The 26,655-nt window shown below is 47.3% G+C and overlaps 1 pseudogene; it reads left to right on the top strand.

Moving 5' to 3' along the window:
* LOC127548720 (high mobility group protein B1-like) overlaps positions 1–26,159 on the top strand; it is a 38,431-nt pseudogene extending 12,272 nt beyond the window's left edge.
* Positions 26,160–26,655: the final 496 nt, after the last annotated feature.

Raw genomic sequence — 26,655 nt, 5'->3', positions numbered from 1 at the left:
GTTAGGGTTTATAATCACAAGAACTCTGCTAAGAATATTATTGTTCCTATTTTATAGATTAGGAAACTGAGGCAGAATTTAATCTCAGGCCTTCCTGACTTCGGTCACTGTACTTTGTAGCTGCTGAGTATGGACCTGTGGCGGTAGTCTTGGTTTCACAGGATTAGCAGAGTTTAGTGATTCTGAGGAGCGTTCCAAATAGCTTTCCAGGGCAGCCCAATGATTTGTAGCTCCTCCAACAACTGGTGAACGCGCCTTTTTCTTACAGCTCCTCCAGCAATTCTCAGTTTTCTTTTTTTGTCATCACTGCTGATCTGTTGGGCTCGAGGTGCTTAGAGTTGCTTTAATTGGACATTTCTCTCTTGTTGTGAGGGATTTGGAACATTTTTCATCTGGCTGTTGTTAGTTTCTATTTTTTCTCCAGAAAGGCTTTGTTGATGCTTCCTTCCTCATCTCCTTTCCCCTCCGTCTTTTGGTTCCCTCTCTTTCTCTTCTGCTATATCTTTTCTTTTCCTTCTTTCTAGTTTCCTCCCTTCTTCCCTCCTTCCCCTCCCCCTTCCTTCCTTCCTTCTTTCCTTCCTTCCTTCCTTCCTTTCCTAGAGTCAGGAAGATATCTTCCTGAGTTCAAAACTGGCCTCAGACCTCTACTAGCTGTGTGATCCTGGGCAAGTCACTTTACCCCCATGTACCTCAGTTTCCTCATCTGTAAAATGGTCTGGAGAAGGAAATAGCAAACCATTCCATTATCTCTGCCAAGAAAACCTAAAGGGGGCCACAAAGAGCTGGACACAACTGAATAACCACTTCGTGTGAGAGCCCTTTAACTACAAACCCAACTCTGACTCTCGCATCTTCTGGTCACGGGAAGAAGACCCAGTTTCTCCCAAGCAATTTCTTCTCAGGACCTTGACACCGGATTCTGATCTCCAAACTGGCCTTCTCTTTTATAGAAATCCATACTGTTTCTTCAGCCAATCCCAAAACATTTCCTCCATGGTGTCATCCAATTTCATTTAATGGCCTTCACTCCTTCCAACCTGATCAAAGACTTTTTCCTCACCTAATTATTAAAATAAGAATAACAATAGCTTGCATTTATATAATCCATTAAGGTTTTACAAAACACTTGATCCATGTCTCATTTGAACTTCGACACGACTCTGGGAAGTGGGTGCTTTATTATCCCCATTCTACAGATGAGGAAAACGAGGCAGACGGAGGTTAGCCCATTTGGCTAAAGTCACACAGTTAGGATTTGAATTCAGGTCTTCCTGTCTCCACACCCATATCTTGAGCGATATCATATACATATACATAATAAGTCAATATATCTATAAGTGTATATGTATTATATACACTGTATATAATACATACACACATAGATATATTGATTGTACATAGATATATGCACACTATTATATGTGTACAGAACATAGATATATACACATACCACATATATATAAAACATGCTTACATAGTAAATATATATTTCATTTATATTATTATATAGTTCATAGTACATATTATGTATATTATGTGTATACCATGTGTATGTAGGTGTATATATTATACATACTTAGCATGTATGTCTATGTGTGTTTAGAGAAGGCCCTATAATAAATACACATGCACATATATAATATATACACACACAAATGTACAGTGCATATGTATGTATGTATGGTACAACATACACACGTACACAGATGCACACACACCTATATATATTTCTATATATGTTAACACTTATACAACCGGAGGCTGGCGCAGCAGAAAGGTCCAGGCTTTAGGAGCATCCTTTGTCAGCTGAGGATGAGCGATTTTGAGCCGGGAGGGGCAGGGAAGCTCATGGTGCACCCCTCCTCCTTTCGAAGGAGATGAGCAAGACCTAGAGAGGGAAAGGGACAAAAAGCCGGCAGCCGCGGCCTCCCGGCTCCCAGCCGGGTGTTCTTCCAGGCTGCTCTGGCCCAGTCCCCCTCCCCCCCACCCGACACGAAGAGCAGGCAGGGGTTGCTGCTGCCCTCGCCCCTTGGCCCTGATCCTCTCCCTCACCAGGAGCTTGGGGGGCCCCCACACTGAGCAGTCTCCGAGTGGTCTGACCTGCCAGCTCACCACGGACCGGCTGCCCCGTCACACAGGCCCAGAGGCTGAAAGCTGATCCGCTCTGGGTGGGGGAGGCTGAGTTGCATCAAACGTGTTTTTTCCCCCTCTCCCTTACTCACCAGAGCCTGGTTTAATTTGGAGGCAAAACGGGTCAATGATCTGGCTTGGAAAAACCAACAGAAAGGAACGTTCTAGCTCAACACACAAGCATTTGGAAACTCTCCGTCGGGGAAATTGTTTCTGAACATTCGAGTTCATTTATGTTCAGTCCAAAATGGACTGGTAAATCCCAGAATCCCTCAGAGCAGGGAGGAGCCTTCGTAGAGTATCGGTCCAACTGCCTCATTATACTGAAGAAAAAACAAAGCTGGGCCCCCTCCACCCCCTTGACCTCTACTCAAAAACCAGAAATGTTTAATGATACTTCTCAGCTTGCTCCTATATTTTGAGATTGTACATATTCCTCATGTACACTGAAGCTGCCATACATTTATTTATTCATTCATTTATTAGTTTGGTTTTTTTTTTTTTTTTTGCTGAGGCAATTGGGGTTAAGTGACTTGCCCAGGGTCACACAGCCAGGAAACGTTAAATATCTGAGACCAGATTTGAACTTGGGCCCTCCTGACTTCTGGGCTGGTGCTCTACCCACTGCACCCACCCAGCTGCCCCTGTAATACCTTTTTAACAAAGGTCCACACTGAAGTTGGTCCAAGAACTACCCAACTACTACTAAGCGCCTGCAGAGCCCTACTACGCTTCATGTTAACTGTTTCCGTATTCCTTATCCAGGACTGTGACTGAGTAGAAAGACATCGAGTTCTGCATCCAAGAACTTCATCTCCACAGGGCCAACCTGGGAACGAGCCTCTCGGACCCTAGCTGGGCTGGTCCTCGGGCCCACAGTGGCCATATCTGATGCCTTTCTAGCCGGATTGGGGCCTTTCACTGGCCCAGCTACAATTCCCAGGGGCCGGTCCTCAAAGCAGAGCCACGGCCAGTGCTTAACAACTGGCTCTCCAGAAAAAGGAAAAAGTACACAAGAGAGAATTTTAAAATTAATCTGCATTTTTAACATTCTCTCCCTCACTTTCTTAAGCTGACAATCAACAAAACAACAAAGCGAGCCCTGATTTATGGTGTTTGCCCGTTTCCAAGGTAGAACTCCTCACATTGGAGATTTAACAATCAGCTCTCTACAACTGGTTCCCCCCTCCCCCCGACTCCCGACTCCATACCATATGAGGTGGTGAAGGAAGACGTCATGTTTTTTAACATGAGCCGGGAAAAATAATGGATGAACCATTGCATGTCATCTCTCGGGCTCCTGGTTTTTTCCTAACCAAACAAGGTCGTACTTCACGACTGAAACATTTGCTAGCAGAGAAATGGTAAATATTTTGCTAGCTGAGTTCCTAATGTTTGGACAAGCAGAAGAGAGCGACCTATTCAGTCGCTGCTTTTTTTTTTTTTTAATCGACTTCCTCCCTCTTCAGATCTTTTCCCCTGAAATTTCCATTCTCGACTCGGTCTCGACTCGGCTCTCGTCAGAGATCCTCATCCTCCTTTGTTAAAAAGAGATCCAGCTGTCAGTGGCAAAGTGGATCCAGAATCCAGACGACCCTGATAGCCTCGGTCAGGGGGTGCTAATATCTCTGTTTGACAGACCAGTCCAGCACAGTAGCCTCAGTTGGCTCTTTTCAAACACCTGGGACACGTAGGCTCTGTGCTAAGTTCTGGGAAAGAAAGGCAAAACCCCAGTGGCTTCCCTACCCTCCAGGAACCACAGTCTGATGGGGGAGACCCCAAGTAAACAAAGTGAGCTTTGTTCAGGATAAATAGAATAAGATTAAGGAGGCTTTGGGTGGAAGATGGGATTTAATGGAGACTCAAAGGATTCCCAGGAGGGGACGGGGAGGGAGCCGGTTTTAGGCAGAGGGGCAGCCAGTGAGAATGCCAGGGATCAGGAGGAGGATAAGGGAGAAGAATGGGCTGGGTGATGAAGGACCTGAAAAGACAAGCAGAGGATTTTGGACTTGATTCTGGAGCTCAGAGGGAGCCAGTGGAGATTATTGAGTGAGGGTGACACGGTCAGACCTGTAGGTGGCTGAATGGACTGGAATGGGGAGAGAAGAGAAGGGCAGACCTTCCACCTGCAAGAGGGAGGGGATGGGGGTCTGCCCTGGGGCGGGGGCGCACAGGTCTCAGGAGAGAAGAGAGCTTCTTCTAGAGATTATGAACACGGAAAACAACAGTATTTGACGCGAGAGTAAGTCTTGGACGAGAGGGACTTAGGAGCTGACGATGAGACCGAGGGGATGGTAATGGGGAAGATTTGGGGGAAAGAGAATGAATTCAGTCTGAGTTGAAAAGGTCTTTGAGATTTCAAGCTGGAAGCGTCTAATAGGGTGGAAAGTGAGGCCGGAGGTCGGCAGGAGGATTGTCTTCTGGGGATGAGCGTTAGAACCGTGGTCTGGCCCTGTGGTTTGGAGGGAGAAGAGGAAGGAATGATTTGGCCGGTTGCAAGCTCCCAACCATCAGGGACAGGATCTGACGGCATCGAAGTGTTGGGCGATACCCTTTGAGCTCCGTCTCTTGGTTTTCCATTTCTTTTTTTGGGAGGTGGAGTGTGTGTGTGTGTGTGTGTGTGTGTGTGTGTGTGTCTGTGTGTGTGTGTGTGTGTCTGTGAGCGTTGGTGTGAGTGTGTGTGAGTGTGTTTGTGTGAGTGTGTGTGTGTTTAATTTGCTATAATTATATATTATATATAATATGTTATATACAAATATAAAAAGGAGATGGTCTAATGCTTCAGGTTTAAATTGCTGGACTGCCTTATGTGGTTTGCTTCTCTGCTTTATATCAAGCCATCCACAAACATTTATTGAGCACCTACTATGTGCCAGGCTCCGGGCTAAGGACTGGAGAAACAAAAAGAGGGATTATTTTATAATCAAATGGCCTGTACTCTAATCTAACGCCTTTAATGATTCTCACCTCGATGTCAGTCCCTTCCTAGCCCCCGACCAGGCTCTTCCGCTTCTACCTCAGGACCCAACTGACAAGGTCAAAGTAATAATAATTTTTAAAATCTTCCTAATGAATTTCCCTTTAAAGAGAATAAACATTTCTTAAACACTAGATCTGTGCTTAGTGCTTTACTAATTTCCATTTTATGATTAATTGACAGTAAATATTCATCAGTAACATCAAGGAAATATCAGTTGTCAGAATAATGGCTGAACACTTTAAAAAATAGATTCTTTATTTTTGTCGGGCAATTGGGGTTAAGTGACTTGCCCAAAGTCACACAATTAGGAAGTGTTAAGGATCCGATGTTGGATTTGAACTCGGGGCCATTGCTCCGAGGAGGTGTTATAACTAGGTGATAAATACTGGGAGAAATAGGAGAGACGGGGCTCAAAAATGATGTATCAGCCAAACTCCCCCCAACCCCTCAAGGTTACCTCTTGTTTATTTTTCTCGGTTTAATTGGACTTTCCTTTTATTCTTTTATTCTTCCAAGGAGAATGATTTTTTTTAAATTCTGGGGGAGTGGCTGGAGTGGCGGAGGGATGTCCACAATATTTTATTTATACACAAAAAGGAACCGCAGAAGCACAAAGTCACTATTGTGGTTGGAAGTTGGCAGCCCCGGGGAAGGAGGAGAAGTGGGGATGTCGAGGTGGGGGGGTCATCGTTAAAAAACGCAGACCTCCACCGAGGGGCTGGGTCGGCTTTTAGGAGAGATCAAAGGATGCTGCTTGGGGAGACCAGAGCCCCGGGGGGAAGCGGGATAGGTTAGGGGTCCTCTGAGGGAAGGAAGGTCTGGCAGGGAGGGGCAGCTTGCTCCCCTGCTGAGCTGGGGACCCTGTTGGGGTGGGGGTGGGGCAGGGGGCTTGGGGGTTCAAGGGTCACCCCAGAGCTTCTATGTCTCCAATGCTACTGATGTCACTGCCCCAGAGTCCTGACTTAAACATCAATGGGCTCTCTGACCTTGGACGGGCACCGCGTTTTCCCTCTCTGGGCTTCAGTTTTAACATCTGAAAAATGGGAGAAATCATGCTGGCGCTCCCACCTGCTTGGGAGTTTGCCAAGGAAAGAACCTTTAAAGGGCTCTATTAGACATGAGTTATTAACACCCCTCCCCAAATTAGGTGTTCATAGGAAAGTGAGTTTCGGCCTTTTCGGCCCAAAGGCAATATTTTGGCAGCCCTAAAAAAGAGGCTCAGGCTGGGCTCGGGATGGAGGCCGGCTCGGTCCAGGCGCCAGAGGGAAGAAAGGCCCTTGGTTAATGGGTCGGTGACGAAGGATTTTCCTGAAATCCAACACTCCTCGCTGAGAGCCCGGCTGCTTCTGGGGCCAGGGAAGAAAGGGCATCTGCAGATCTTGAAATAGCCGCGGAGATAAGAGAGTCTCCGCTGAGGTGTTTGCAAAGGATTACAGGCCCCCTCCCCTCCATCCACTGGCAGCCCGGCCCGGGCCGGAGCTCCCAGCCGGCGCCTCCCAGAACCGGGAGAATCTCCCTAAAGCTCGACTCCGTCCAGGTTACCTCTAAGTAAGAAACCTTCATCAGAGAGCCCGAGAGGATTGTGGGAGCGGAGTGTGGATCACAACAGAGCATTTCCACTCTTTTATTGTGGATTTGTTTGCTTTTTTTTTGCTTTCTCATTTTTTCCTTGTTGACCTGATTTTTCAAGATAATTGTATAAATATATGTGCATATATTGGATTTAACATTTACATTTTACCATGTTTAACATATACTGGATGACTTGCTGTCTAAGGGAGGGGATGGGAAAAGGGAGGGAAAATTTGGAACAAGGTTTTGCAAGGGTCAATGGTGAAAGATTATCCATGCTTGTTTTGAAAATTAAAAAGCTTTAATTAAAAAAAAAAAAACAAAACAAAAATCAGGGGCAACTAGGTGGCGCAGTGGATAGAGCACCAGCCCTTAAATCAGGAGGACCTGAGTTCAAATCTAGCCTCAGACACTTAACACTTTCTAGCTGTGTGACCCTGGGCAAGTCACTTAACCTCAATTGCCTCAGCAAGAAAAAGAAAAGAAACCTTCATCAGTCACATCCAACACTGTCCCCCCCAAAGGGAAAATTCTTTAGTTTGGCATTCAAAGCTTCCTACAATCTCACAGTCAGTCAATAAACATTTATTGAACGCCTACCATTTATCAGGCTCTGTGCTGAGTTCTGGGGATTCAAAGAAAGGCAAAAACCCTTAAGGAGCTCTCAGTCTAAGAGGGAGACGACATACAAACAAACAATAGGATAAATGAGAAATAATTAACACAGGGGAGGCTCTAGAATTAATCTGGCTCTGACAATGTGGTACAACAGAAAGATTAAACTCCAAATCTAGAAAGCTGGAGGACAATTCCAGTTTTGCCATCTTGGGTAAGTGGGATCATGGGTAAGTCCCTTCTCTGGGCCTAAGTTTTCCTAACACAAAGACAAGGGAACCAGCAAGATCTGTAGTATGTTTCCATGTCTAACATTTTGTGTTGTTGAAAGGTCCTTCCAGCCTTGACACCCCCTGTTCCAAGGACCCTCCCAGCCCTGACATCCCCTGTTCTAAGCTCCCTCCCAGCCCTGACACCCCCTGTTCTGAGCTCCCTCCCAGCCCTGACATCCCCTGTTCTAAGCTCCCTCCCAGCCCTGACACCCCCTGTTCTGAGCTCCCTCCCAGCCCTGACACCCCCTGTTCTAAGCCCCCTCCCAGCCCTGACACCCCCTGTTCCAAGGACCCTCCCAGCTCCATTAGACATACATATATGTGTACACCCCATGGAATCTCCAGCTCCCTTCCAACCTCCTAAGGTCTCTTTTCATCCCTTCCCATCTCCTACTGCTTGAATCATAGCCCACTGACCCTTCTACCCTTTCAAATCTGCTAAGAGAATCCAACGCTGCCTGCGGGCAGCCTGGTAAGTCGGGAGGACCATGGTCCCTCGGGCCGTTGCTGCCCCTTTGACATCTGTTAGAAGCGAAGAAGGAAAGAAAAGGCAAAAGTCACTAGCCCATAATCCATATACCAATGGAGGCTCGAGCAAGACTTGTTCCACGAGAAACCTTTTTGATGGCTTTTAATTCCTTGCCTGGACATGGCTTCCTGAATGCTATCTCCCCATGAGAAGTGAGTTTCTTAGGCCCGGGACTGTCTTCCTCCTTTTTCTGTGTCCCCGTCACTTAGCAAAAAGCTGGCGCTTAGGAGACCCTCAGCAAATGCTGGCTGACTTGACTTTAAGAGGAAAGCATAAATAGCACTTTTATGATGGGAAAAGCTGGGCGGAGGAGAGCGATCGTGTACCAACACGGCGGGACGTGTGAAACGCGGGGGCTCGCGCCCGCGGAGACAGTGAACACAAAGACGGCTTGGAGACGGTTTTAACAGAAAGAAAAGAATTGACCAGCTCGGGAGATCTGGATCCCCCAGCGCGCCTGGGGGAGTTAATACAAAAAAGTCATCGTTTTCCAGATTAATCCATGGATACAACAGGACTCCGGCCCAGATCCCAATCTAGTCTGGCAGAGCTAGAGAAAGCAATAACAAAATATATGTGGGAAAAATAAATGTCTGATGATATCAGAGGGATTGTTATTTAGTTGTTTCTTAAGTCGTATCCAACTCTCCATGACCCAATTTGGGGTTTTCTTGGCAGCGATACGGAGTGTTTTGTCATTTCCTTCTCCTAGTCCATTTTACAGATGAGGAAACTGAGGCAAACAGGGCAAAGTGACTTGCCCACGATCACCCAACTAGGAAGTGTCTGAGGTCAGTACTTCTTAACTAAAGGTTAACTTAAAAGTTAAACTTTAACCTTTTTATGTTTTAGACTTACTCTTTCTACCAATGCAGGACCATCACTCTGCAAATTCTAGTCTCTGAGTGTTGCTGGGAGGTGGGGCGAGTCGTTAAATGGTGGTGTGCCCAAGGGGATCATTCCCCTAGTCGGACCTAGGACTTGAAGCTTCCCAATATTAAGACCACCTGGAGCCTCTTATCGTTTATCCCCATCAGATTCCACTTAATTAAAATTGGCCCATTTTCTAGCTGCTGAAATCTCGTGGGATTCTGATTTTATCGTCGCCATGTTAGTTACCTCTGCCAGCTGTGCCATCTGAAACCAGTTAGAGATGCCATTCACGTCTTCATCTTTCAAATGATCACACAGCACAGGCCCGAGCCGTCCTACTCCTGAGCATTCTCCTAGAAACATCCCTTAAAGGGTCCATGAATGATCCCCTTAAAAAAATTTCTTTTCAAGTAATAAGCATTTATTTTCTCTTTCTCCCATCTTCCCCTAGAGAAAAATAAAATCTTTGTAACAAATATGCTTAATCAAGTAAAACAAATTAAAATGGGTGCCTCGGGGCAGCTAGGTGGTACAGTGAATAGAGCTCCAGGACCTGAGTTCAAATCTGGTCTCAGACACTTAACACATCCTGGCTGTGTGACCCTGGGCAAGTCACTTACCCCCAATTGCCTCATTAAAAAAAAAAAAAAATGGGTGCCTCGTTCTGCAGCTTGCATCTGTTACCTTTCCTTCAGGAGGTGGATAGATTTTTTTTGTTACAAGCCCTCTGGAATCGTGGCTGCTTGTTGCCCTGATCATCTGTTTCCTTTACATTGTTCTTGTAGAAATTGTTCTCCTTCGCTCTGCATCAGTTCCTAGAAGTCGTTCTCGGGTTTGTTTGTTTCACCATTTCTCATAGCACAACGGTATTCCATCACTTCAGGATAACATAATTGCTCTATTGACGGGCATCTGGCCCTCTAAGTCAAAGGGTACGAACACGTTTGTGGCTTTGGGGACATGATTGTCAGTTCCCCCCCGGAACAATCCCCAGCTTCATCGGCAGTGCCGTCGTCCGTTTGACCATGATTGTCCCTTCCTCTAGAAGATGATCGTGACATCGGGAAGGTGACGTAGTGATGTGCAAGGGAACTCTGGGAGAGGACTCCCGGCCTCGTTTCCTGCAGCACCTCCAAAAGCTGCACCATTAGTGACTGAGGCTTTTGTTTGTACGTGACTAAGGCTTCCTTGGATTTTTCCCTTTGAGAACTGTCTGCTCCGAGCCTTTAACTATCTGTCAATCATGAAACCACTGGTTCTCTTTCTCGGAAATGTGGAAAGAAGTCTCTTGTCAGAGAAACTCAATTTAAATATTTCCGCGGTTAATCGTCTTCTTTCTAATTTGAACTGAATTCATCTTTGTTTGTGCAAACACTTTTAAAATGTGTAGTTATAATTAATTCTGCATTTCATCCTGTCCTATTTTGTTCTGTGCTTTTCTCTATTTCTTTCCTGAGCCCTTCTTTACAAAAAAGAGGTGGTATAGATGAAGCCCTATGTACAGAATTAGTGATCCGGGCTTAACACAATCTGCTCCCATTCCCCTGCCCCTTTTCTCTTCCCCTTGCCCAGGCTCCAATCATAGATCCATCCTCCTTCCTTCCTTTCCTCCCTCCCTCCTTCCTTTCTATACTCTCTCCCTTCTTTCCTTCCTTCCTTCCTTCCTTCTTTCCTTCCTTCCTTCCTTCTTTCCTTCCTTCCTTCCTTCTTTCCTTCCCTCCCTCCCTGTCTCCCTCCTTTCCTCCTTCCCTTCTTCCCTTTTCCCCTTCCTCTCTCCCTTCCTGCCCTGCATGAGCTTACCTTCTAAGTGCAGTGGGAGGAAGGGGGGCTGGAGGCTGGCAAGATGAAGATACCCAATAAGGAGAGAAGGGGTAGAGAATACTAGAGGAGTCCCAGCATCAGGAGTGCCGGCCGCAGAGGGATGGAAGCCTCCTGAGGGAAGAGACTCGGGCTCTCTCTAAGAAAATGAAGGCACCATATCAGGGCCACACAGAGATGTTCAGGGCTCAGAAAACAGGAAGCAGGTGGGTCATCCAGAGAAGAGAGATACAGAGACGACCACTGGCTCCCTTTGAGAGCAGGAGAGCCAGGCTGATGCTCCCAAGGTACCCCTCGAGTCAAGGGCTGGGGAAAGTCCCAAGAAGGGCTCTTTTCTTCCCCTAATTGCCCCTCTCAGCGGCTGTTTGGCCCTAGGCCTTTCTGTACAATCGGCTGTTCCGGTACCCAAACATTTCCAGGAACCTGAATTTTGCTTGGACCACAGAAAGGCCAGGGGTGAGCTAGGGATGAATATAAATGTCAGTTTGGGCAGAAAGCTCCATCTGGGCCTAGGGGAGGAACGTTTCTAATCGGAGGCTTTGTGTGTTTGTGATTGAACCTGTAACTTTTGTCTAAAACAAATTTCCCAAAAGCTGAAGAAGGAGATCCCATGAATCTTAGGGGCTGTTATATATTCCCTCGAGTTAAAACAAGCTAATTAGTTGTAATTTATTGCTAATTATTTCTAAGTATAAGTCTTAAGGCTAAGCTCTTACAGGGCTGGGACTATCTTTAGCCTTTTGTTCCTTCGCTTTCATGGGACCTGACACATAGTAGGTGTTGTATGGATCCATTGACTTATCTAACTCTCAGCGTTCTGAGATGACACCCGTTCTTTTCTTTCTTTTAGAATATCAACTCTTCGTCCTTGTAACAGTCTCTTCCAATTGATCAGATTTATTTACCTTGATGGTTCTTTTGGGGGCAGCCAGGTGGTGTAGAAAGGCCTGAGTTCAGTTCCAACCCCAGATACTTCCTAGCTGTATGACCCTAGGCAAGTCACTTAATCTTGGTTTCCTCAGTTTCCGTATTTGTAAAATGAGGTGGAGAAGAAAATGATGAACTGCTCCAAGAGCTTTGCCAGGAAAACTCTCAATGAGGGTCACGGAGACTGAAAAGACTCAGCAACAACAAATGTTTCTCTTAATTTCCTTGATTCTTTCACAGGTTGTTGCCTCTGCTCCAGATATTCTCTCTTCCCTCCTCATTATTAATCCGCCCCTTCAATCCCACACTGCCTTTGCTGAATTTTCACCTAGGCTGTGTCTATTAACTGTGGGTGTCCTTCAAGGCTCACTCCCGGGCTCTCTTCTCTTCTCCCTCCATCTTATTTCATTTATCTCATCAGCTCCTCTGGAGCATCCTTACCCCAGTGACCTTACATCTCCTTATTGGATTTCTCTAGCTAGGAGACAGCTAAAACTGAATTTGTGTTTTTCCCTGAACCATTTTCCCCGTTCCTGTTGAGGGTACCACCAGCCTCGCCGTCACTCAGTCTCCCAACCCGGAGGTCATCCTTGATCCCTTAATCTCCCTCCTAAATCCCAGGAGTGGTGAGTCCCCGACGTCCCCTGCTCTCCTATCTCCCTCCGGGACTATCACAGTAGCTGCTTGGGGTGGGGGTGGGGGCTCCCCGCTGCCAGACCATCTTCCCCTCAGCTTTCCAAAGGGCAGGTCTGAGCAGTCCCTCCCTCCGGGCCCTTCACGAAACTCCAGCAGCCCTCGGTTATCTCCAGCGCCGAAGAGAAAATCCTTTGTTTGCCTTTAAATCCCGTTCCCAGTGGCGCCTTCTCCCCTCTCCAGACTCTTACACCTTAGCGCTGTTTGATGTTCCCTGGGAGCCAGCCCACCGGGCCTTCTGGTCCCTGCACACAGCATTCCGTCTTCCCCTCCATGCCGTTACTGGCTGTCCCCCACTCCCGGAACGCTTCGCCTTCTTGGCTCCGGCCCCAGAATTCCCTGGCCTCCTTCAGGTCTAGATACAGACTCTGCTTTCTGCAAGAGACCTTTCGTGGTCCCCTCGATGCTGGTGCCGTCCCTCGGAGCTCATGACCTTAATGTACCAAATAGACGTGTGTATGCATGCAGACATATATAAAAAATATAAATATATATGCCATATAGACACTCTCATATGTGTGTATACATATGTATATATGTACTTTTGTACACATTCATACATATGTTTGTTGTTTCTCAGCCCAACTTTGTGACCCCATTTGGGGTTTTCTTGCCAATCCCGGAGGGGTTTGCCATTTCCATTTCTAGTTCATTTTACAAACGAGGGAAACTGAGGCAACCAGGGTGAAGCGGCTTTCCCAGGGAGACCCAGTCCATAAGTGTCTGAGGAGCCACAGGAGGAAGATGCAAAGAGGCAAAATGAAAGCTCATCATCAGGAACAACCTTCCCGGCAATGAGAACCATCCAGAGAGACCACATTTTGTCGAGGAATCCCATTGGAACTTAAGGAGGGGACACCTTCTTCAACAATAGCCTTCATGTCTCTGTTTTCCTCTGGGAAAAGAATGCTTTTAAAAATTTCAATAAACAGAAAAGCATTTGATTCACCAAACACACTTTGATGTTTAATTACTTCAAAGCAAAGTTGAGCCCAGGGAAAGACAAGGGAAAAACAGCCGATAGATTCCCTATTTTGAACGCTTTCTTCAAGAAGAGAGTTAGGAAACAGTGGATAAAACTGCGACGACGGACTGTATCTAACAGGCAGGAAATAGCTGCTTATTGATGTAAGAGTCTTCAGAACAACTGTAATGAGCACTTGGGAAACAGAAGAGGTGCCCATTTAAAAGGCCCTCAGGAATGAGAGTTTTTATTATTATAGCTTTTTACTGACAGAACACATGCATGGGTAATTTTTCAGCATTGACCCTTGCAAAACCTTCTGTTCCAAATTTTCCCCTCCTTCCCCCCCTCCCCTCCCCCAGATGGCAGGCACTCCCATACATGTTAAACATGTTAAAGTATATGTTAAATCCAATATATGTATACATACAGGATTGAGTTTTTAGGACATTTCGAAGATCAACCAAAGAGGGGGAGGGAAATCACAGACAATGTTATTATTGGATAAAGGTTCATTATCACCATATAAAATAAATTACTAATAACCTTAGTAATAATTAGTATAAAATGATTAATAATATTTATTATTAATATTGCTATTTATAAATATTATTAATATTTGTGATATATTTTATAATATTTAATGATATAAAATAAATAATATTTATTTTATAAATAAATACATTACTGGATGCCGTCAATGACTAATTCATAGCGTCACCTTCTCCTCTCTATCAGATCTCGGTAAGAATAGTTCTACAATGGAGTGGGCTGTTCCCAGTTGGATGCAGCCCATCTGTGCTTGCCCACTCTGTAGGATTTTTCATCCCTGTTCTCCACACCGGATCCACCTAACGTTCTTGAAGCTCTCTCATTCTCCGCTGACATTCTGATGACAGGAGTACGGGCTGCCGTCTCCCTGGTTATCCATCTGTTGCTTCTCCACTACGGCCCCATAAATTCTTTGCTGATATCTTATGCCTGTTTTTTTCCCCACCCACAGTGCACCTCTGCCCTCTGGGGGACACTCCTCGTTGGTTCTTTAGGGGTGGGAATGGTCGCAATAACACTGAGAGAATGTTTGCATCAAAGAGACAGATCTTTCCTTTTATGGGGAAGTGGGGATCGCCAAAAGAGCTGGGCAAGTTTGAAAGCTAAATTAGACTGCTCTCCCTGGGTCCACTGTGATAAATGAAAACCCCTGAGAGTTTCTGGGTAATTAATAACCAATTCATTAATCAGGCCAGCTCGGAATCAACAAAGTGACTTCTCTCGGTAACCAAGGGAGACTCTGAAATCCCTTCTTCAAGGGAACTTCCCAACAAGGGAAACTCAACCCTGCTTTAATGAGGAGGGGGGCTGGAAGTCTTCAGTTTGACCGTGACATGCAGCTGACTCCATCTGGATTTCTCTAGAGTTTTCTCCTATATGAGCTGGGTTACCCTAAATGAAGGGGACCGAGGACGGGGGAAAGACTCTCCTAGATGATTTTGTTAATTCTCTAAACAGAAATTGGGGTCCCATTTGGATGGGTCCTACCCAGCTTTCGTATCTTGTGGGCTTAGTCATGACCCTTAGCCACTGACTGACCCCATCTAGGAATTGGGCCTTAATAGAATTAGAAGGAAAAGGGTGGGTCACAAATTAATGATTAGTTATTAATAGAATAGGGGCAGCTAAGGGGCACAGTGGATAGAGCGCCTGCCCTGAAGTCAGGAAGACCTGAGTTCAAATCTGGTCTCAGACACTTAACACTCTCTAGCTTTGTGACCCTAGGCAAGTTGCTTAACCCCCCAAAAAGCAAAAAAAAAGTTATTAATATTATAGTATAATATTAATTTCTCTCACAACTCTAAGCCCAGATCACCCTCCATCTATATTGTCTTTCTAGACATATGTACATTATTGTGCAGAATCTGGGCAGTGGACATTTGTCATCCACTTGGTTCTTCCTGTGTGAATGGGCAAGTCTGACTCCTCGGAACGATGAAGATCCTTTCTAGGAGGTTTTGTGTTCTGGGGCTGGAGCCAAGATGGCAGAGTAAAACCAGGAATCTGCTCGAGCTCTCCCAGTTTCCCTCGGAAACCACATGAAACAAGCCTCTGAAATAGAGTCTGATGGAATGAAACAGCTCTCCAGCTCCACAGAGACCGGAAAAACTTCAAGAAAGAAAGGTCAGGCTCACTGGTCACCGGTGGTCAGAAGGTTGTTCAGCCCAGAGAGCTCTGGGAAAGCTGGTGAAAGGGTCTTAATCCCAGCAGATCAGGAAGCTTTGCAGTGTCTTAGGGCTTAATGTCATTCACAAATAGAAGCATCTGAACACCCTCCATACGCAATCCCTCGTCTGGACCTCCTTCCACCATGGCGGAAATGTTCAACTTTTGAGGAGTATACGTCCATCTCTGTCCCCATTCATGACCTCGTTTGGGGTTTTCTTGCCAAAAATACTAGGTTTGCCATTTCCATTTCTAGCTCATTTTACAAATGAGGGAAACTGAGGCGACCAAAGTGAAGTGGCTTTCCCAGGGTCACTCAATCTGAGGAGCCTCCAACGGGGGCTATTCCTGCCATTACATCTTCGAAGGAGTCCTGAGTGATGTATGGGAGACACTGGCTTGTGTAAGAGCCCGTGGCCATTTATATAGTGCCTCAAGATCTACAACATGCTGCCCACTTTGACACATAGCAGTATTTGATCCCGGGGGTTATTATGGTCCCATTTTACAGATATCCTCGTCTAGAGTCAAACACACAGTTAACAGCTGTCTGGGGGGATTAGACTCAGGTCTTTCTGATTCCAAAACTAACATTCTCTCCACTGCACCCCACAATGCTTCAGGCTTGGAGGTAGACTTGAAATCAAATCCAGGCTCAGACACTCACCAGCCCTGTGATTCTGGCCCAGTCACTGAACCCTGTCTGCCTGTTTTCTCGACTGAAAATGGGGCTAATGATAGCACCTACCTTGAAGACTGTGGTGAGGATCAAATGGGGTCCTATTTGTAAAGCACTTAGCACAGTATCTGGCGCACAGTGGGGCTGTATGAATGTTTACTCCCTTCTTTTCTCCTTCCTGCATAAAGGACTCATAAATTAAGGTTTGGGGTAAGCAGGTGAGTCGGCCTATTGATTATTACTGGTCTAGTCCCTGAGGATCGCCTCCTTCTGGGGCCGTGGGGTCCGAGGACCCCTCCTTCCTCTCCTTTCAGATACCCCGAGAAGCCGCTTCGACCGAATTGGAGGCTGGAGGAAGAGGAGGAACGGCTGAGGAGACTGGGAAGCCGGCTGGGGCCAGGAGAGGAAGGGCTTCGAAAGCTAAACAGAGCAGTTTATTCTTCCCAAAGTCATTTTAAAAAAAAGAAATTCTATTTGAACAAGTAATTGTTCTAGGTGTCCGGGCAGTGTGCAGAACCCGAGTGCCGAGCTCAGCATCGGAAGGAGAGATGCTGGAAGTTCCGTGATTGGTCCCAAAAGCCCCAGAGAGGAGGGGTCTCTCTGATGGGCCGAGGAGGTACATCCACCACAAGGCCCCTCGGCCTCTCTTTGCCTTCCTTGGGCTGGGGGAGAGAGGGGAGAAGCCTTGGGGCCCTCCTTCCATGATACCACAGCCCTGTGGGGGGGGTCTCGAATGGGGGCATCTCTGGTTATTTTTTTTTCCATTTTAAGTGAACAAGATCAATTTGGGGGTCAGGGGGGTGAATCACTGGAGGGATTGTGTGGTCGAGTCCAGCTTGGGATCTGTGACCTGCTCAGCATCGAGGGCCGGCGTGACCTCAGGGGTGACATCCAGGCTCCAGACCAGGGCCTTCTGGGTAGGAACAATGTCATTTGGACCTAGTACTTAGAACGAGCCTTCTCTTCCCAGGGACTGAGCTGGCAGGGAGAGAGTGAGCCCCTGGGTTTAGGGGGATAATTTGTGCTTTTGTTCTTACCTCTTCCAAATAAATCTCCCTTTATACAAGCTAATTGGTAGAGAAGTGATTAAGTAGCCTGAGTGTGGTTGGCAGGCCTTGGTACCAGGCGATGGGGAACACAGTGGGAGAGCAGGGATGCCCCGAGCCCTTCAGGGTTCCCCAGAACCCCAAGGAGTGAGGCAGCTGGCCTATGCGGGGGAGACGGAGCTGTAGCATACTGGCTGCCTATATTAACACTCCTATTTATATATCCCTGTGCTTGGTGCTCAGAGAGACAAAAAGGTGAACCCTAAAGGACTTCCTGACTTTGGAAACTCACATTCACTTGAAGTGATGGTGCTGGTGGTATATGTTTAACAACCAGCTCTCCAGGGGAGAGGATATACTAGTATATGTTTAACAATCAGCTCTCCAGGGGAGAGGATATACAAGTGTATGTTTAACAACCAGCTCTGCAGGAGAGAGGATATACTAGACACACTTTTCAGTTTGATCTTTACCCTCACAACTTTGGGAGGTAGTTATTGTTATAACTCCTATTTCACATGTGAGTAAACCAAGATGTGGAGAACCTAGTAATATCTGGGAAGGATTTGAATTCAGTTCTTCCTGACTTCCCATTGCGTGGGGTCCAATTCTAAGGGTTTTAGGAGCTTAAACCTGTGATTGATCAGTTTCATGTGGTTAAATATCGGCCTCTATCAGTTACTTAAAGTGGGGGCGGGGTGACTATTAATCAGTCAGTCCAGCTTTTCCGGGGAATTCACGGAGGGGAGAAGTGGAGGGCCAGGCTGCCCCTGGAGCAGAGAATTTGTAGCTGGGGAGCGATGGGGCCCGGAAAGCAGGATGTTGGGGAGGAGAGAGCTGAGGAAAGGGACTGGATCCGGGCATTGAGGAGATTGACCAAATTTGGCCGCGAAGAGAGCGGGAAGGGGCACCTCCCTCCGTCCTGCACAGGTGGGGACCGGGGTGCGAGCCGCGTATAGACTGTCAGACGCTTCCATCTATTGGTCGCTCGGGTTTTTTCTCCCTCTTTCTTTTCCTCTTTGTCCCAAGAAAAGGCTCCTGGGCGGGGGAGGCGGAAGGGAGAGGTTTGGAAATTGAGGTACTAAGAGGGAGCCTGAGGGGGAGGGAAGGGCAGAGTTTTAGGGGAAAACATGTACTTTTGTTTTTCTTGAGGGAATATTCCTCTGTCCCAGCTGATTCATGTGAAATGGAGGCTGGGCGCTAATCTTTGGGATGGAGCAACGGGAGCAATGCATGGAGTGGGGGTCCCGAAGCAGGGGTCCCGGAGCAGACTCGGCCCCTCGGCCCCTGGGGGCACCCCAGAACTCTGGCCGGGCTCTGGGCGAGAGTCACGGCCACTAAAGGAAGGAGGCACAAGCTTCCCAAAGTTCCTGGGATCCAATGGAGAAATCCTGGCAACGCTAAGGGGGCCTTCCTCTCGCCTCCTGCTCCGGCCTAGACGGAACAGGCCCGCCAGACTGAGAGCTGGGAGACGCGGGCCGGCTGCTGTTTTACAGAACGGGAAACTGAGGCCCCCGCGGGCATCCAGACTTGCCCACGGGGCTGCAGAAAGTCAGCAGCAGGGCTAAGGTGGAAACCCATGGGGGGCCTCATTCCCGGGCATGCGGCGCCCAGGGACACCCCTCCCCCCTCCCGCCCCCCTCGGGTTCAGAGCTGTCGGGAGAGCTCCGAGGGGGCGTGACCTGCCCGAGCTCAGCGGGGCTTCCACAGCAGAGCAGCCATGGCTGGAGCCCGGGTCCTCGGACCCGGATCTCACGTGGTCCCCAGCCAGTGGCCATCGGGGTCCGGATGCTGTGGGCCACGGGGAAGAGCGGAGGGGGGGCTGCTTGGGGCAGAAAGGGGAGAGGACAGGGCTGGCTGGGCTGAGGGGGATGCGGGGGTGGGGGTGGGGAGGCTTTGAAGTCTGGGCTAACAACAGACTGGCACTAGCGGGCGCACCCTCATGTGCACACACACACACACTCTCACCCCCTCCTGTGCACACACACACTCACTTGCACACTCCCACCCCTCCTTGCACACTCATGCACTCACACTTGCACACTCACACACCCTCTTGTGCACACACACTCACAACCCTGTGCACGCATATGCACACCCACACTTGCACATTCACACACCATCCTGTCCACACACACTCACACTTGCACACTCACACCCTCCTGTGCCCACACACACATGCACTCACACACTCACACCCCTCCTGTGCACACACACACTCACTTGCACACTCACACCCCTCCTGTGCTCACACACACTCACTTGCACACTCACACCCCCTCCTTGCACACTCTTGCACTCACACTTGCGCACTCACACACCCTCTTGTGCACACACACTCACAACCCTCCTGTGCATGCATACGCACACTCACACTTGCACACTCACACCCTCCTGTGCCCACACACACACGCACTCACATACTCACACCCCTCCTGTGCACACACACACTCATACTTGCACACTCACACCCCTCCTGTGCACACTCATGCACTCACACTTTCACACTCACACCCTTCTGTGCACATACACGCACTCACACACCCCCCCTCCCATGCAGACTGTCCCACGGAAGGGACCAGACGGCATCTGAAGTTGTTGCAGAGTGTGGGGAGGAGCCCTAAGGGAGCCCCCCCCCTCCCCGGCCGGAGCTCTGCTCCAGGGGCCAGACAAGGGGAGACCAGGGGCCTTGGCACCAGGGGAAGGGGGGAGCACTCCCAGACCACCCCCAGTTGCCTCCCTTTCCTCCCTGCCTGAAATGGCGCCCCCCAGGGGCGGCTTGGAAGCTCTGAGTCCACACCACACTCGGCCACTTCCCCGCGGCATCTCGGACCAGGGCCGGTCTCTCCGGGTCTCAGTTTCTTCCTCTGTAAATGACGGGGTTCGACTGGACCGATGGTGTCAAATCCCAACAGAAATGGGGGCCGCAAAAGTGGGCGCTCAGGGTGGGGCGCCAGGGCCTGGAGTCAAGAGGGCTCGGAGTCCCAAGTTCAAGTGTGGCCTCCAATGCTTCCTAGCTGCGAGACCCTGGGGAGTCACTTAGCCCCCTTGGCTTGTTCCCTGATGGGAGCTGGAGAAGGAGCAGGAACGGCAGAGCCCTCCAGGATTCTTGCCAAGGTGACCCAAACAGGGTCACCCAGGGCCCCCCCATGGAAATCTCAACGCCGAGCTTCCCCCCCCAACACCCTTAAACTGCCCCCCTCGCCTTCCAAACCCAGTCCCCACCCCCTCCCCCACCCCCCTTTTCGTCCTTCCAGAAGGGCTGACAACGGCTCAAGTCCAGACCTCAGCCTCCTGGCGTCACTGGCCCTCCCCCGGAATTAAAAGCCCAACCAGGCCCCAGAAAGGCTCCTGCCTGAGGTCGGGGTGCAGGGAAGGGCCTCATGCTCGGGCTCTAAATCACTCCTCCCTGGACGCTGGGGGTGCTTGCGGAGCCAGGCGTTGGGGAGAGCGTCTGGGCTAACTGTCTGTCGTGTCTGACCAAAGACTTTGGGCTAAAAATATAACCAAACCCCGCCCAAGTCCCCCCAAACTTACTACTTGAGACCATTGGACAGTTGACAGTGAGGAACTACTGCCTCAGGACCTACAGTAGAAGCTCAGTCTCTGGGAGTCATCCCCAGAACCCCGGGACTGGGGGCAGTTGCACCTTGGGAGCTCCCCTGCCAATTCCAGCAGAAGTTGGGGATGCTGCCATTCCTCCCTCCCTCCCTCCCTTCCTCCTTCCTTCCTTCTTTCCTCCCTCCCTCCCTCTCTCCCTTCCTTCCTTCCTTCTTTCCTTCCTTCCCCTTCCTTCCTCCTTTCCTTCCTTCCTTCCTCCCTCCCTCCTTCCTTCCTTCCTTCCTTCCTTCCTTCCTCCCTCCCTCCTTCCTCCTTCCTTCTTTCTTTCCTTCCTCCTTCCCTCCTTTTCTTCTTTCCTCCCTTCCTCCCTCCTTCCTTCCCTCCTTTTCTCCCTTCCTCCCTCCCTCCTTCCCTCCTTTTCTCCCTTCCTCCCTCCCTCCTTTTCTCCCTCCCTCCCTCCTTCCTTCCCTCCTTTTCTCCTTCCTCCCTCCCTCCTTCCCTCCTTTCCTCCCTCCTTCCTTCCCTCCTTTCCTTCTTTCCTCCCTTCCTCCTTCCCTCCTTCCCTCCTTTTCTCCCTTCCTCCCTCCCTCCTTCCCTCCTTTTCTCCCTTCCTCCCTCCTTCCTTCCCTCCTTTTCTCCCTTCCTCCCTCCCTCCTTCCCTCCTTTTCTCCCTTCCTCCCCCCTCCTTCCCTCCTTCCCTCCTTTTCTCCTTCCTCCCTCCCTCCTTCCCTCCTTTTCTCCCTTCCTCCCTCCTTCCTTCCCTCCTTTTCTCCCTTCCTCCCTCCCTCCTTCCCTCCTTTTCTCCCTTCCTCCCTCCCTCCTTCCCTCCTTTTCTCCCTTCCTCCTTCCCTTCTTCCCTCCTTTTCTCCCTCCCTCCCTCCCTCCTTCCTTCCTTCCTCCCTCCCTCTCTCCCTCCCTTCCTTCCTTCTTTCCTTTCTTCCCCACCTCCCCTCCTTCCCCGGTACATGGTCATTTTCTCCATTGGAGATGCCATCTCCTTACATGTGGATGTTCTGTCCCCAAGAATACAATTTTTGGTGGCTTGCATTGTGTGAGATATTTGTGGCGGAGGGTGGGACTAGATTTTTTCTTTAATTTTTTTATTCTCTCTCTCTCTCCATACGTGTATATGTGTGCACACACACCCCCGCCCCTTAAAACTGGGACAATGACTTTTTTGTCCTGTGCCGATTTCATTTATGATTTCTTGAAATATGGCTCTGAAAGAAAAATAGGCTTTTAAAGTCCATTGGGTTTCAAATTGAGCTACTTGACCCACTGTTAAATCCAAATCACTCTGGCTTTCATTGAATGGCCAATAAGACCCCAACCCAAGCCTTCCTGACTCTAGGTTCTGATGGCTTAGAATGATTGTAAATAGTAATTGTTTTCTATTCTGGCCAAAAATTCTGAGGGTTTTCCCCTTCCAGATTAATACTTTGAGGTTGGTAAATTAGGCTATCTTGTGTCTCAATTCTTTTCTTTTTTCTTTTTCTTTCTTTTTTTTTTTGGCTGAGGCAATTAGGGTTAAGTGACTTGCCCAGGGTCACACAGCTAGGAAGTGTTAAGTGTCTGAGGTCAGATTTGAACTCAGGTCCTCCTGACTTCAGGACTGGGGCTCCATCCACTATGTCATCTAGCTGCCCTTTTGTCTCAACTCTTACCTAGTCCTCAGTCATGGATTGAGTGTGGCCCCACATTGAGTCCTGGGAAAGATCTTAATTTAGAAAGTCCAAGGTCACTCACTGTATCCCGAATCGTTGTCCAAATTACCTCAAGGCCAGATGTGTTTCATCTCGAAGGGGGAGTGAATCTGTGTTCCCTTTACTGAAAGTGTGTTCCCTTTTAAAATATCGCTCCCTTTGAAGAAGAGGTCAGCGTTTCCCCAGGCTCCAAGGAGTCTAGAGAGAGGGCCCGTCCTCCCAGGATGAGAGAACAACACGATCCAAGGGCAGATCAGCTCCCATTGAGCTTTTGGAAAAGTCACATCCTCATTCAGGAAATTCTAAATTCTCCTTCAATTAGAAATCCTGGTCTGATGAGCTCAGGCTGTCCCAGCCCCCCACCAAGAGCCACCCACATAGCAGGTTTCCTTTTACTCGGTTCTTTGCAGAAGGTCCAGAGCAGCTTTCTGGGACCCTGCCCGCTAAGGCCTTCTCCTCTCAGTGCCAGCCTCCATTTCCCTAAAAGGACTTTGCCACTAGAGAAGTCAGTCTCTTAGCAGAACTGGCCTCTGTCCCACAATAAATTTCCATTTTTGCCAATTACTATTTCCGGTTTGGGGATTTCTTCACGAAGAACCTGAGCCGACCAAAAGGGGATTTTAACAACTCTCTGACTGCCCCTAACCTCATCAATCTGACTCCACCCCAAGGTTTTTTCATATTCTTAAGGGGATGAGAGCCTTCTGGGGTCCCTGCAAATGACTCCATCTTCCACCAAGAGCATTCAAGTGTAAGGGGGCTCCCTGTACCCCAGTTCCATTCTTATCAAGGAGGAAACCAGCTTAGAAAGGGAAAGTGGCTGAAAGATGGAGCCAATGTAAGTTCCCATCATCCTCTTTGTTTAAGGAGTACGAAAAAGCATTCAATAAAGTATTAATAAAGCTTAACCTTAAAGACTTTCTTCCAACATGGTGTATCCCATTCTTAAATTGTGCCCCCTCTGGTAAGGAGGGGATGACAGCATGTAGGCGGTTTTCTCAAAGGATTGAGTAGAGGAAAGATATAGGACGGTAGCTTCCAGGGAGGAGAAGATCAAATGAGGGGGTTCCTTTTTATTTTCTTTTTTAAAAATGAGGGAGACCTGGGTATGTTTGTAGGCAGTAGGGAAGGAACTATTACTCAAGGAGAGATGGAAGATATAAGGGAGTAGGGAGGATGGAGGGGAGAAGTCTGGAGGGGCTGGGGTCAAGGTTGTAGATAGACATTTTAGAATGGGGTAAAGATAGTCAAATTATATGGTATAGAACAGAGGGAGTGAGGAGGCTACATCTGGCTCATGTTCTCACAGACAATGCAGTACATTGAGCTCCAGAGAGACAGCATCTGGGCAAGAAAGTCATCAAAAATAGGCAAAGGTGATCCTAAGAAGCTGAGAGGGACAATCCTTGTGCAAACCTGCCAAGAGGAACATAAGAAGCAACCGGATGCTTCTGTAAATGTCCCCGGATTTTTTATTTTTTTCTTCATTTTTAATAGGATTTTATTTTTCCAAAGATAGTTTTCAACATTCGCTTTTGCAAAACCTTGTGTGGCAAGTTTTTCTCCCTCTCTCCTCCCCTCCCTTCTCCCCACAACAGCAAGTAATCCAACATGGGTTAAACATGTTCAGTTCTACTAAGCATGTTTCCATATTCATCACACTGTTCAAGAAGAATCAGATCAAAAGGGAAAAAATCATGAGAAAGAAAGAAAAACAAGCAAACAACAACATAAAAAGGTGAAAATAATATGCTTTGATCCACATTCGGTCTCCATAGTTTTCTATCTGTCTCTCCATCCCATGTCCTGTTAGAATGGTCTTGAGTCACCTCATTGTTGAAAAGAGCCAAGTCCATTACAGTTGATCATCGCATAATTTTGTTCTTACTGTATACAATATTCTCTTGGTTCTATTCATTTCCCTCAGCATCAGTTCCTGTCAGTCTCTCTGAGCCTCTCTAAAATTATCCCACTGATCATTTCTTTTAGAATAATAATATTCCATAACATTCACAGACCATAATTTATTCAGCCACTGATGGACATCTATTCTGTTTCCAGTTCCTTTCTACTACAAAAAGGGCTGCTACAAACATTTTGCACATTCGATTCTTTTCCATCTTTTATGATTTCTTTGGGATATAAAACCCATGTAAGATATAGCCTGTTGGATCGAAGGGTAGGCACTAGAGCCCTTTGGGCTCTCTAAATGATTAGATCAGTTCACAATTCCACCAACAAAGCATCAGTGTCCCAGTTTTCCCACTTTCTTAGCAACATTCATCATTATCTTTTCCTGTCATCTTAGCCAATCTGAGAGGTGTGAGATGGTACCTCAGAGCTGTCTTAATTTGTATTTTTTTAATAACTTTTTATTGACAGAAGCCATGCCAGGGTAATTTTTTTACATTATCCCTTGCACTCACTTCTGTTCCGATTTTTCCCCTCCCTCCCTCCATCCCCTCCCCCAGATAGCAAGCAGTCCTTTCCATGTTAAATAGGTTACAGTATACTTAATTTGTATTTCTTTAATCAATAGTAATTTGAGCATTTTTCTTTTTTAATTAGTATTTTTTATTAAGCCTTTTATTTTCAAAACATGCATAGATGATTTTCAACATTCCCCTTGCCAAATCTTATGTTCTAATTTTTTTCTCCCTTCCTTCCCCCCTCCCCTAGACAGCAAGTAATCAAATATATGTTAAATATGTGCAATTCATACATATTTCTACAATGATCATGATGCACAAGAAAAATCAGACCCAAAAGGGAAAAATGAAAAAGAAAACAAAACCCAAGCAAACAACAAGAAAACAACAATGACAAAGGTGAAAATACTATGTTGTGATCCACATTGAGTCTCCATAGTTTTTTCTCAGGTACAGATGGCTCTCTCCATTACAAGACATTGGAACTGGCCTGAATCATCTCAGCCACGTCCGTCAAAGTTGATCATCGTTTAATCTTGTTGTTGCCATGTACAATGATCTCCTGATTCTACTCACTCCACTTAGCATCAGTTCATGTAAGTTACTACATTTTTATATGACTAAAAATGACTTTAATTTCTTCATACGTCTCAGAATTTTCTAAAAAAAAAACTCTCAGAAAAGTAGACGATAACTTGCTAAAGAGAAAAGAAAATTTGAGGTAGTGGCAAAAACTGATAAGCTTCAATATGAAAGAGAAAGGCAGACTTATATACTACCTAAAGGAGAAACAAAAGAGTTTAAGGATCCCAATGCACCAAAAAAGGCCTTCTTCAGTGTTTTCTTATTCTGTTCTAAATATCATCCAAAATCCAAAGCATCCTGCTCTTTCTATTGGAAAAATGCCCCCGCAAAATAGGGAGAGAAATGTAGAACAATACTGCCGCCGATGACAAGCCATCTTATGAAAGGAAGCAGCTAAACTGAAGGGAAAATGTAAAAAGGATATTGCTGCATACTGGGCTAAAGGAAAAACCTAATGAGGGTAAAAAGGGAGGCATTATCAAGGCTGAGAAGAGCTAGAAAAAAAGGAGGAGGAAGAAGATAAAGAACATGAAGAACATGAGGAAGATGATGATAACGATGAATAAGCTGGTACTAGAAAAGTTTTTTCTTGTCTAAAGCATTTAACTTTTAAACACGACTCCTTTTTAAAGAAGAAAAAAGAGTTTTATTTCTGAATGATGAGTGAAGAGAAAGGGAGAAAATCGAGTGTTTGACATGGATCCTCAACAACAGGTGAGGCCTTGAGTTGGAGGTGGGGATGGGAATTGGGTCATTGGTGGGGGAGGTCTGAGGAGGTTTAGAATAGCTGCTGTTCTGAGTAGGATTGGGAATCCATGAGGGAGGAGGTGGCAGATTGATTTAGGAAAGAGCTGGCTTGGTGGAGATCAGATAATAAATTTGTAACATCTCCAGTCAGCACAGTTTCATTCCTTCCTCCAGCTTCAGCAGAAAAGAAGGCACAGAATGATCTAGTGGGAGGGGAGGGTGGGGAGGCCGGGATTTGGCAAGGCACAATTGACAGACAAGGGAACAAGGGATCTGAGAGTAGAAGATAGTGTGGAGGTGGTTTAATTCACCAAG

The sequence above is a fragment of the Antechinus flavipes genome, chromosome 1 (assembly GCF_016432865.1).
Source record: "Antechinus flavipes isolate AdamAnt ecotype Samford, QLD, Australia chromosome 1, AdamAnt_v2, whole genome shotgun sequence".
Classification (NCBI taxonomy): domain Eukaryota; kingdom Metazoa; phylum Chordata; class Mammalia; order Dasyuromorphia; family Dasyuridae; genus Antechinus; species Antechinus flavipes.
The sequence above is the reverse complement of the archived record's forward strand: the minus strand, read 5'-3'. Positions and strand labels throughout refer to the sequence as shown.